The sequence below is a fragment of the Saccostrea cucullata genome, unplaced genomic scaffold (assembly GCF_032062105.1).
Source record: "Saccostrea cucullata isolate Sc308-1 unplaced genomic scaffold, CSIRO_AGI_Scuc_v1 ctg3497, whole genome shotgun sequence".
NCBI lineage: Eukaryota > Metazoa > Mollusca > Bivalvia > Ostreida > Ostreidae > Saccostrea > Saccostrea cuccullata.
In genome coordinates this window covers 1-9,443 of record NW_026940468.1, presented here as the reverse complement: position 1 = coordinate 9,443, position 9,443 = coordinate 1, and positions in this window count along the sequence as shown.

The window sequence follows — 9,443 nt, the reverse complement described above, 5'->3', positions numbered from 1 at the left end:
AAAAAAAATAAAAAATCATTAACTCTCCTTTAGAGAAAAATAATATGCATGAAGGCACGCAGCGTACGCATCGACAACATTCTGCTATCCCGTTCCTAACCCAGTCCAACACAACACTTATAAAATTATAGACATTTCAATTATTTGTTTTATGATTTTGTAAATAAAAAAAATCAAATAAAAAAATTGAGATTTATAATTTAGTTATTTTTTGTGGGTATCCATCCTCTCTTTAAAAAAAGAGAATTGTAGAAGAATTTTATAATGTAGAAAACGTTTTGATGTTATAATTGAAAGTCTTAGTACAAAACGGAACCATATTCCGTTCTTCACGAACAGGTGAAATACTGCTCAAGATGATTTTTGCAGAAAAGTTTGGTAATAACGGAGTTCAAACTACTTAACATTATGCTGAATATTTCAAACACCTTTCACAAAACTATTGTTTTTTTATCATCGGACTTTAGAGTATTTTTTTTTGGTTTACAACTCTTTGAAATATTAATGACATAGAAGGATATGTTTTACAAACCGGGCCCAGCTTCTTACATTTTCGCCAGCCAAGTTAAAGAAATTTAAAAATCATTGATAATCCATCGTCAGTATTTTTATAAACTTGCAAAATAAGGAGTTAAATATTTAAGGAAATTAACTTAAAATCTGGTAATGGAAGAGAGACAAAAGTTTAGATAGAGAGAATAAACATCTTTTTTAAGGAAATGATTCCCCGTGTTGAGCCTCTTTTTGCGTCAAAGGGAAGCAACTTGCACAATTTATCGTATGCAGTCACTTCGGACACTTACCTGTTTTCGTTTGAGAATTACTGATATATGAAGAAATTGCCTTAAACAATACAAGTATTACTTGTTTCTTGATATCTCTTAATATTGTAGTTAGGAAAGTGCGTTTTAAAAGTTGTTGAGTTGTGGCCTTTCGATACTTTGTACTGAATCGATATGCATAGCTGTTTGTTTTGTTTTGGTTGGTTGGTTAATTTCTGTGATAAATTATTAAAATACACGTAAATTCATTCAAAGACACGAAACATTAAGTATTATATCTAATATAATATTGCGAATTTAATCGTGAATGAATGAATACACGTCACACGATGATAGTAAATGAAGTTCACACACTAGGTTATTACTTCATCAGTACATATAAATGTGCAATTTTGTGTCCCAGATTACGTCTCCTCTGGCTAAAATTTAAACTCTAAACTTAAATAAAAAAATATATTATTTACTTCCTCAGTAATGCACCATGCCATTTTTTCTTCGCTATATGTCTACCAACGTATTATTTATCTGGTGTTAGATATGGCCTTACGTCTTCTGCTATTTGAAAAAAAAAATAAGTGCAGATCGGACTCGGGATTCCTCTGGCTTTTGTTTACATTGATCCATGGTAACAATAAAAAAATAAGGCTCTACGAAGGGGAATACATTTAAAATTTGTTTATTTTATTAGTACATGTTTAAAATGATTTAATTTTTTAAAGAAAAAATCTTTGAACTGCAGTTAACGATGTCTAAAACATTCCTTAACGTGAAAACCATTTCTCAACTTTATTCGCTTTTTTCTCATTATGACGTTGCATACGATAAGGTCGATTTCTATCCGACAAGGCTCATATATTAAAAAGTTAATATAGTTTATTTATATGTACGGTATGTTCCGATTATATTACATTCTTCATAGACTTCTAAGATTCGCTATGTATAACAATCTGCGCAATAGTATACAGCACGATATGGGCTATATGAGTCTAATTTTAAGAACATTAATTCGGAGTAAATAATTATTTTTATTGATTCTATAGTAACATGGAATTACATTGAGATGTTGAATAAATCTGTCCTTATTTATTAAAAGCTTATATTTAACATATTTCATAAATATGTATAAAGAAAAAAAGAATAGATAAAATGCATTCACAATTTATTTAAAAAAAATAACCTTTTTTTGAAACATAATTATAATGAAGTGTTAAATGTAGATGCCATACTTCATAAAAACTCCTATTTAAAATTTTATGATGGTACTATAATCTGCAAATTTTACACTATAATCTTAAAACTTACACTTTAATGTGTAAAATTTACACTTTAATCTGTAAAACTTACACTTTTATCTCTTAAATTTACACTTTAATCTGTTAAATTTACACTATAATCTGTAAATTGTACACGTTAATCTGTAAAATTTACACTTTAATCTGTAAGAGTTACACTTTTATATAAGCAAAACGACAAGATGTTTTTTTTTACAGACAAAAAGATATTCAATTATATGTCTGCAAGATACTCATATTACTTCAGAAATTGAACCATATGTTGTAGCGCAGTGGGGTTTTCAAATGTATATTTAATTATTTTAAATCTATTGGTTTGAACATATTTTATTGTTTTGATGTTATAACAAAAGGATTGGACACAAGTTCTTAAAAACTTAGAACGTCCTCTCCTTATTTTACTCATTGCACGTGCACGCACGTGCATGATGACCACACCTTCTTGTAGGAGTCCATTATGCCTGTCTATGTTCTTAATCCCATCTTGTTTGGTTGAAAAACAAGGGAGTTATAGCCATCTAAAGTTTAAGCCAATCAGATTGCAGCGCACGTGCATGCGCGTGTTTTCATGACAATTATTATATATCATATTGTAGGACATCTTAAAGTATGCCTATGTTTTAAATTTCAAAGCATTTTGTAGGAAAAAACACGAAAAGATATTGAGATTTTTGTTTCAGCCAATCAGAGCAAAGCGCACGTGCACGCACGTACATGCATGTAAATGTTGACCATACCATCTTGTAGGAGTCCTTTATGTCTATCTATGTTCTAAATCCCATCATGTTTGGTTGGAACCCAAGGGAGTTATAGTCATTTAAAGTTTCAGCCAATCAGATTGCAGCGCACGTGCATGCACGTGATTTCACGAAAATTTTTATATATCATATTGTAGGGTATCCTAATGTATGCCTATGTTTTAAATTTCAAAGCATTTTGTCAGAAAACAGAAAAGATATTGAGATTTTTGTTTCAGCCAATCAGAGCAAAGCGCACGTGCATGTGCGTGAGTTCATGCAAATTTGACCATGTCATCATATCTATACATCTTATATATCCATATATAATGAATTTTTAAACATTTCATCAAAAAATATAGAAGTTACATCCATATCAAGTATATCAGTCAATTCACTCATTTCACGCGCACGCACGTGCATGCGTATGCGCGCAAAATGCCCTTCGTTCCGCACACCTACACTACACACCTATTAACCCTAAAAAGGTTTTAGCTCAGTTCGGTAAACCATCTGAGAACACTCGCGACAAAAAAAGTACCGGAGAAGATTGATTGATTGAATTTGGATATTGTTTAACGTCCCTCTTGAGAATTTTTCACTCATATGGAGACATCACCGATGCCGGTGAAGGGCTTCAAATTTAGACCTATACTCGGCACTCAGGGCCATTGAGCAGTGAGGGTTCTTTATCGTGCCAACGCCTACCGTGACACGGGACCTACGTTTTTAAGGTCATATCCGAAAGACCCGTGACTTTCACTTCTAGTGCCGAGCGCTTGGCGAAGGAACAGTCACTACCTTTGTTTACGTCTTAGGTATGACGCGGCGCCGCGATCGAGAATCGAACCCGGGCCTCCCGATCACGAAGCGAACGCTCTACCACTAGGCTACCGTGACCGGTAGTACCGGAGAAGAAATAAGAAAAAAACAAAACTTCTGTTTTCTATAGATCAAGAAGTTTTGCTTTCATATCTGCGTTGGTTTTCTCTGAAATTTCTTTTTCTATTCTTGAATCACATTCCTCAAACTTGGTTTGATACTTCGGGACGCGAATTCGTAGGAGAGTTATTTCAGCGTCAAATTTCTGGATGGCTAAATTTAACCTAATTTTTGTTTTTTCGTCAGGTTCCTGATTGATTGATTTAATCCTGAATTTACGTGGAAGAATAGCATCTTCTTGTTTTCTCCATTTCTCGTATGTATCAGCGAGATTTTCACATCTAACGGCGTTCCAATATGCCTGTCTTCTATCATTAAGATTCTTTCTCCATGTTTGAATCATTTCTCGTTTTTCTCGATATATTGCAGAAATGATATTGTTGTCATATCCACTTTGTAGAATGAAATCCACATTAGATTTGTAATTCATGTTTTCCTTTTTCTTTGATAAATCCATATATATATATATACGCTAGTCGTTACCCATAACCCACGGAACTTTAATATATATAACTCCGTAAAACAGTGTTTTCCTATTTTACAACAATCCCAAAATTTAAAGGAATTAATTGACCCGAAGAGCATCATCTATAGCCAACGCCAACCTCCAAACCTAAAGAAACTCCGAACAAAAGCCAGATTCTCATCAGATGAGGAAAAACGCACTGTAACCAAATGTATGGATCTCCTTTGTGGAACTTGCCCTTAATTAAAAACCGGAGAAAAGTTTACATTTAAATGTGGTGAAACGTTTACCGTCAATGCGAATATGTCATGCAAAACTAGAAATTTAATATACTGTATGACTTGTACTTCATGCGGGGAAAACTATATTGGACAGACCGGTAACAAACTAGCTGACCGTGTAAGAGTCCATAAACAACAAATACGAGACCCCTCCGTCAGGAATACACCTTGCAGTGAACATTTTGATTCATGTGCGAATGGAAGCTTTTTGATATTTCCATTTTATAAAATCACAGAAGATAATGAACAATTACGGAGGGCCAAGGAAGATTATTTTGTTAAATTATTTCAGCCTAAATTAAATGTAAATTGAATTTTAGCTCTAAAGAAATGGTCCATTTTATTACAATGTACATGTGTTTAACTCTATACATTTGGCGCTTTTTTGACATTTACCTGTGCCAATGTATAACGCTGCCTTTGTAACGACGTCATAACAACGAAGTTGTATTGTTTTTATTATCATTGTTACACTCTGGAGAGCCGTAACGGCGAAAGCGCTTAGTGTAAAAAATTAAACGTAAACTTGTTTGTTTATCTTGGATTAAATTTTGATTTTTAACTTAACCTATACCATGGACTTCTACAACATTTTCCCTATATATATATATATATATAAATATATATATATATATATATATATATATATATATATATATATATATATATATATATATATATATATATATATATATATATATATATATATATATATATATATATATATAAATGCTTTTCAATAATAGGTTTGGCTTATTGTTTTCGGTTCTTTTAAAGGATAATTGTGAATTATTAAGCAAATGGTTTTATAAATGAAAAAAAAAAAACGTTGAAATTTTATGCAAAGAAATACTTTCAGCATTCGATGTGCATTCATTGCTACTAAAAATAAAATTGTGTATATGACTGTTTCAAAAGATTGAGATTTAAAAAAAATCATCATTATCTTGAAAATGAATTTCTACTCAGCTATGTTAAGGAAGGTCAGAGTTCACATTCCTTGTATATTGTATTGTACGTTTAACTGTGACGTCATTGAAATTTAAAAAGCCACAAAAATTAATTGACGACATGATCATGTGTAAATAACAACTTGAATTTATTTATTGTATCGATTATTTATAAAATCTTGTAAAATCGCAATACTTGATAGCAATACAGTTGAGTAATAGAATAAAGCCTTTCTTCAAATATGACGTCATCAGCCTTGACATGACACAGCACTGGTGATCCAGAGGACTAGATTCACTGGTTTAATAATTACAAAAATGCTTAAATAAATATAATACCATTGCTAATTTTTCACACTAATCAATAAAAATAAAAGAAAATAATCTATTTAATACAATGTGTATAGAATATGAATTTATCTAGTAGATTGAAGCTGCATAGGGATAGGGAATGTAGAGAATATCGCGAAATCGATGAGCATATTTGTGATTTACATCAAAAGTGCAAGGGCATAGAATATTTTGTTTGATCTGAAATTTGGAATATTTATTGCTTATATAGTGTATATTTTGAAAAGTGCTGGGAGCTGAACCTCGTCTGCATAACATTATTTTTATCTACAACAGAATTTAAGCGAGGTGGAAATTTATAGCTATTATAAGCATTTTTGGCAAAATTCGAAGTACTCCGCAAACAGCACTGACTAGCTTCCAGCACTTTTTGGGTAGAGGAAATAAACTTCTTTTAATGTGTATCATTTTTTTTTTTCTTGAAAAACAAGCGTATGCCCTTGCACTATCCCCATTTCCTAGATTCAGCTTAACAATTTTCTTTTTATACAAGTCACATGAGAACCAGCTGATACATGTGATATAACTGGTAATAACTACGGCCAAGTCCTATCCATTATGGATAGTTATATTACATTTTCTACAGGTATTCAGTTGCTTTGTTACAATTTTTCAAAAGAAGTAATACATATTTAAATGGTGCAAAGGTCACATTATCCATATCGTTCCTTAACATAGCCGAGTAAACACATATAATGCATTTAATTCAATTGTACACATGTAGTGATGATAGTTGGCTTCTAATCAATGTTGTTTAAAAAAGAGAAAATATTAAGCAATACCTTGTAATGAACAGGCAAGAGAAAATGGTAATGAAGTTCACGTCAGATTTATTGTCACATTTTTAAATCTAGAATTTGACTATTGACTTGATTTGTTTTGAAGTTATTATACAGACTTTAACAAAAGTGCAACACTAAATCAAACATACATTGGGGTTTATCGTGGACTAAATTTGAGGCATATGACGTTGGTTTGATACCAAGGACGATAAATAACGTCTGACCCAGTGTTAATGGGCCGTCATAAGTGATTGTACTAATCCTGACGTAAAAGAGGAGAGTACCGTGTTTACGTTTTAAAAGTATATCGACTATGAATATCACAGTTCGTGGAAATGAGGAACACGACAGGTGATAGCAGTCCCTTGTGGAGATGCTTACAGATGGAGAAAACGTTGGAGACAAATGATATTTACTGATTTGTGTTGTACTTTTGAACAGGTTTACTAAAACTAAATATTTAAATCAATTATAAATTCTGACGTTGGAGAACAAAAAACTCTATTAATTCGGACTTAACTATTGGACTCAAATTTAAATTAAAAGATAGGGGATCCGGATACACTGGTGACTTCTAATTTGAAGGGCAGTACTACCGCCTGGAGTGGTGATAATTGCACTCTGTCATCTATAGCTATCAATCCATGATCTCAAACTGGGAGTTGACAAAATTTGGTTTATTCTATTTTAATAATCAGCATCGCTGTAATCTTGAGGATTCTATTTATTATCTATTATAAATGTAAAAGGCGTTGGTCAAGTAGATTTTCGCAAAAGGTTAAGAAAGCAGGCGGAGAGATGCTTTAACAACTGAAATTGGTGGCGATTAAATCCCCTAGCGAAGATAACGCTAGCAGACACAATAAGGCATCTGCACTGTCACCAACTATATACTGCTTTATCGCTGGAGTTGACACTGTCGACACAATCGCAAAACTTTATCGGAAACTGAGGACGGATGTTCTTACGGCCAAAACTGACGACCCCACTGCATTGTAATTGAGCTCGATCCCTCTTTCAAATAAGAGCCGAGGATCGTGAATATTGGACAGTCTGTTGATTTCAAGACTAATGTTTAATGAAACATATATTACTGTGTTGTTCGTATTCCAGTTAGAAGAAGACTTTATTGTCTCGTAAACTATGTGTTGCAACTATTTAACCAATCCTTATACTACTTCTTGTTTAACATAATGTATCTTAAAGACGAGGGAGAATTACATTGTGCTGATACTAAAAACCAAAAAGGCATAAATAACCATGGAAAAATCCACAAGTTCAAATTCAATCGACTATGAATGTAACCGGTTCTTGTTTAATATAAAATAAGATCGATTGCTCGGGGTGTGGATCCAAATTTATTTTAGTGTATAGGAATAGGATAGGATCAGATCAACCCTACAATAACAGTAACATATAAGCACACACACACAAAACAATAGAAATACAATACAAACAGATAATCACATCTTTGACACAATCATTTATAGTTCATTTACATTTATACCGTTTGAAATAATTAGGTCACAGTTCACTCCATTTAATTATCTCTTTAAACCATTATACTTTACTTCTAATTCATAGAAATAACTTATAAACAATATTTACATTGATCAATCTGATCAATACACAAACACATTCCCATTTATGGAATAAGGTGAATTCCTAAAACTCCTAGCTAAACCAATCTGACTTCACTTCAAATATATGACCTAATTAACAATACTTAAAAATTACAACAAACTCTCAAATCCTTTATTTAGGATGCAAGAATAGATTAAAATGGTTAACTTGCTTTTTATAGTTCTTTATAAATCTTTATATACATTCCTTACACACACTCACACTTTATTCAGGCAAGTTTAGATTAAAATGAATTATTTGGATTTCTCATTCATAAAGAAATTATTTAGATACTTATTTAGTAATTTGATTATTTATTAAATTACTTACAGGAATAAGGTTGGTGTCTCCAACACTATGAAATAGGTATTAGCACTATATACATGTACACCCTTCAAAAACTAGTTTTCAGAATAAGGGAAAGCATTATAGTAATTCCCGCCAATTCTACCTTAGAACCAATCAACAACACTGACCAATAGAAATCAATGTCCCACTACACAATGGAATATCCCATTCACAACATTACCTGGTAGTCTACCTGGAATGCAACACTTAACTAAATAGTAGTGTTTAGGTTTATAACAGACACTAACAAGACAACATAGGGTGTTAGTAATCGCATTGCGCAGCGCTGAATGAATGAGTGAATGACTGAATGAATAAAATGAAGGAAAGTAGAATAATGTGTACAATTTAAAATACATATCCTAAAAATATAAAAAATACAACTATTACATGAATTAAACTAATTCATCTCTTGTGAGGGAGGAATGTAACATAATTGGAACATACCGTACATATAAATAAACTATATTAACTTTTAAATATTTGTTGTGTTTCGTATATTTGATTAATAAGGACATATGTGTATAAGGCATAATAATCCTTAATATGTCCTTGAGAGCTATTTAGGTTCTTAGGCACTTTATTTCTATAACCTAATTATGTGTTTAAGGTAGTCAATATTGTTGTAAATATTAATGTGAAATATTATGGGTCAGTGTTGATGAAATATCACAATTGAATCAAAGATCAATATCTTAGCATTTACGTGGTCAGTATCCATTATTGGTATTTAATAATTAAATGAATTGGAAATGGCTTAACAATATTAACTGACCACAATTAATGTTTTGATTGGACGCTTGATTAAAATCTACAACTAAATCGAACGGAACAATTCCATTAATGACTTAGAAACTTTTCCAATAATTAATACCAGGATGATTTGAAA